The sequence below is a fragment of the Hoplias malabaricus genome, chromosome 14 (assembly GCF_029633855.1).
Source record: "Hoplias malabaricus isolate fHopMal1 chromosome 14, fHopMal1.hap1, whole genome shotgun sequence".
NCBI classification, from domain to species: domain Eukaryota; kingdom Metazoa; phylum Chordata; class Actinopteri; order Characiformes; family Erythrinidae; genus Hoplias; species Hoplias malabaricus.
This window is the reverse complement of record NC_089813.1, coordinates 25,301,006-25,303,505: the sequence shown is the minus strand read 5'-3', so window position 1 is coordinate 25,303,505 and position 2,500 is coordinate 25,301,006. Positions and strand designations below refer to the sequence as shown.

At 49.0% G+C, this 2,500-nt stretch overlaps 6 non-coding genes across 6 annotated transcripts; 3 read left to right on the top strand and 3 right to left on the bottom strand.

The window, feature by feature from the left end:
- Positions 1-139: 139 nt before the first annotated feature.
- Positions 140-211, bottom strand: trnaw-cca (transfer RNA tryptophan (anticodon CCA)). The gene has a single exon. It is a non-coding gene; the product is annotated as a tRNA-Trp (tRNA).
- A 163-nt stretch (positions 212-374) lies between these two features.
- trnak-uuu (transfer RNA lysine (anticodon UUU)) lies at positions 375-447 on the top strand. Its single transcript has one exon. It is a non-coding gene; the product is annotated as a tRNA-Lys (tRNA).
- A 421-nt stretch (positions 448-868) lies between these two features.
- On the bottom strand, positions 869-940 carry trnaw-cca (transfer RNA tryptophan (anticodon CCA)). Its single transcript has one exon. It is a non-coding gene; the product is annotated as a tRNA-Trp (tRNA).
- A 163-nt stretch (positions 941-1,103) lies between these two features.
- Positions 1,104-1,176, top strand: trnak-uuu (transfer RNA lysine (anticodon UUU)). Its single transcript has one exon. It is a non-coding gene; the product is annotated as a tRNA-Lys (tRNA).
- A 656-nt stretch (positions 1,177-1,832) lies between these two features.
- Positions 1,833-1,905, top strand: trnak-uuu (transfer RNA lysine (anticodon UUU)). Its single transcript has one exon. It is a non-coding gene; the product is annotated as a tRNA-Lys (tRNA).
- Positions 1,906-2,326: 421 nt separating this feature from the next.
- trnaw-cca (transfer RNA tryptophan (anticodon CCA)) lies at positions 2,327-2,398 on the bottom strand. The gene has a single exon. It is a non-coding gene; the product is annotated as a tRNA-Trp (tRNA).
- Positions 2,399-2,500: the final 102 nt, after the last annotated feature.

The window sequence follows — 2,500 nt, the reverse complement described above, 5'->3', positions numbered from 1 at the left end:
AATAAAAGGCTCAGCTGAAGAAGAGTTCTGAGCTGTATGATGAACACGGGCAGAAGTCCTCAAGAGCTGGAGTTGATAGTAAAAAGAGAGAAAGGCAAGGCCACAGGAAGGGGAGCCAAACCCACATGAACCAAACGCTTGACCCCGACGTGATTTGAACACGCAACCTTCTGATCTGGAGTCAGACGCGCTACCGTTGCGCCACGAGGTCTTGAGGATGGCTCCCCATCCTTTGGTTTTCAGAACTGAATTCACAGCGACGAAGTCCTCATCACGAGCAAAATGTTCAGAACGTACTGCCGGTGCGAGTCCCGTTGACGCCAAGTTGGCAAGGAAATTGACACTCGGTCGTCTACCAGAGGACCTGGAGCAGAGCCCGGATAGCTCAGTCGGTAGAGCATCAGACTTTTAATCTGAGGGTCCAGGGTTCAAGTCCCTGTTCGGGCGAGCGATCAAAACCTTTGTCCCCACAATTATGAAAGCACTGTAAGTGCCTGTCGGCTGTGTGTTTGTTTAACTTCTGACAACATGACGAAAAGTGCGCTGCAAAAGTTTCCTTGCGAGCAGCGTCTTTCTACGCACATGACCAACAAGACGTGAGTTGAAATGCGTTACAGTTGTTGCCAGGCTTATGTGCTCCATCTTGAGAAAGCAAGTGTGAAACATGCAGTGCATGTCACTGTTTACTTGACAGAAATATACATCATCCTCTTGCTGATCTGTGAACGAAATAAAAGGCTCAGCTGAAGAAGAGTTCTGAGCTGTATGATGAACACGGGCAGAAGTCCTCAAGAGCTGGAGTTGATAGTAAAAAGAGAGAAAGGCAAGGCCACAGGAAGGGGAGCCAAACCCACATGAACCAAACGCTTGACCCCGACGTGATTTGAACACGCAACCTTCTGAGCTGGAGTCAGACGCGCTACCGTTGCGCCACGAGGTCTTGAGGATGGCTCCCCATCCTTTGGTTTTCAGAACTGAATTCACAGCGACGAAGTCCTCATCACGAGCAAAATGTTCAGAACGTACTGCCGGTGCGAGTCCCGTTGACGCCAAGTTGGCAAGGAAATTGACACTCGGTCGTCTACCAGAGGACCTGGAGCAGAGCCCGGATAGCTCAGTCGGTAGAGCATCAGACTTTTAATCTGAGGGTCCAGGGTTCAAGTCCCTGTTCGGGCGAGCGATCAAAACCTTTGTCCCCACAATTATGAAAGCACTGTAAGTGCCTGTCGGCTGTGTGTTTGTTTAAGTTCTGACAACATGACGAAAAGTGCGCTGCAAAAGTTTCCTTGCGAGCAGCGTCTTTCTAGGCACATGACCAACAAGACGTGAGTTGAAATGCGTTACAGTTGTTGCCAGTCTTATGTGCTCCATCTTGAGAAAGCAAGTGTGAAACATGCAGTGCATGTCACTGTTTACTTGACAGAAATATACATCATCCTCTTGCTGATCTGTGAACGAAATAAAAGGCTCAGCTGAAGAAAAGTTCTGAGCTGTATGATGAACACGGGCAGAAGTCCTCAAGAGCTGGAGTTGATAGTAAAAAGAGAGAAAGGCAAGGCCACAGGAAGGGGAGCCAAACCCACATGAACCAAACACTTGACCCCGACATGATTTGAACACGCAACCTTCTGAGCTGGAGTCAGACGCGCTACCGTTGCACCACGAGGTCTTGAGGATGGTTCCCCATCCTTTGGTTTTCAGAACTGAATTCACAGCGACGAAGTCCTCATCACGAGCAAAATGTTCAGAACGTACTGCCGGTGCGAGTCCCGTTGACGCCAAGTTGGCAAGGAAATTGACACTCGGTCGTCTACCAGAGGACCTTGAGCAGAGCCCGGATAGCTCAGTCGGTAGAGCATCAGACTTTTAATCTGAGGGTCCAGGGTTCAAGTCCCTGTTCGGGCGAGCGATCAAAACCTTTGTCCCCACAATTATGAAAGCACTGTAAGTGCCTGTCGGCTGTGTGTTTGTTTAAGTTCTGACAACATGACGAAAAGTGCGCTGCAAAAGTTTCCTTGCGAGCAGCGTCTTTCTAGGCACATGACCAACAAGACGTGAGTTGAAATGCGTTACAGTTGTTGCCAGGCTTATGTGCTCCATCTTGAGAAAGCAAGTGTGAAACATGCAGTGCATGTCACTGTTTACTTGACAGAAATATACATCATCCTCTTGCTGATCTGTGAACGAAATAAAAGGCTCAGCTGAAGAAGAGTTCTGAGCTGTATGATGAACACGGGCAGAAGTCCTCAAGAGCTGGAGTTGATAGTAAAAAGAGAGAAAGGCAAGGCCACAGGAAGGGGAGCCAAACCCACATGAACCAAACGCTTGACCCCGACGTGATTTGAACACGGAACCTTCTGATCTGGAGTCAGACGCGCTACCGTTGCGCCACGAGGTCTTGAAGATGGTTCCCCATCCTTTGGTTTTCAGAACTGAATTCACAGCGACGAAGTCCTCATCACGAGCAAAATGTTCAGAACGTACTGCCAGTGCGAGTCCC